The sequence below is a fragment of the Octopus bimaculoides genome, chromosome 8, assembly GCF_001194135.2.
Source record: "Octopus bimaculoides isolate UCB-OBI-ISO-001 chromosome 8, ASM119413v2, whole genome shotgun sequence".
Taxonomy (NCBI): domain Eukaryota; kingdom Metazoa; phylum Mollusca; class Cephalopoda; order Octopoda; family Octopodidae; genus Octopus; species Octopus bimaculoides.
Genome location: NC_068988.1, coordinates 37,220,949 through 37,221,519, shown reverse-complemented (window position 1 = coordinate 37,221,519; position 571 = coordinate 37,220,949).

Below are 571 nucleotides of genomic sequence, written 5' to 3'. Positions count from 1 at the left end.
TATATATATATATATATATATATGTTTCAGCTCAAAGCTGTGACCATGCTGGGGCACCACCGTTTTGCTGCACTGTTATTTTTGAGAGCCTCCTCTGATATGGGGGATTTTGTGAATATGGGAGTTTGATGTAGCTGCCCTCATTTTGTGCCTCCTGCCGCGAGGTATGTTCATCTAGGACTTTCGACAGGAAGAGATCTAGTTTTGTCTTGCAAACACGTACGTTCAATTTGTGTAGGTTCCTCAGGCTGTTCGGGAAAATATGGAAAAGCTGTGGGCTCTCGAAACCCAGACTGTTGCAGTAACTAACCCTGAAGCGTGACAGCCTTATGTCTTTTATAACGCAGACTTCGTTGCCCGCTCTCTCCTTCACATAGGATTGCTTCATCAATGTTGTTTTTAGATGGGACCTTTCACTACTTTTGGCAAATTGGTTGAAGTGATTTGCAGCCTTCTCTTGTGGTATCATGAGGATATTCCACTCCCTGGAATCTCGTTCCTTTTTGTGTTGGACTCGTGCTACACACACACACACACACACACACACACACACACACACACACACACACAC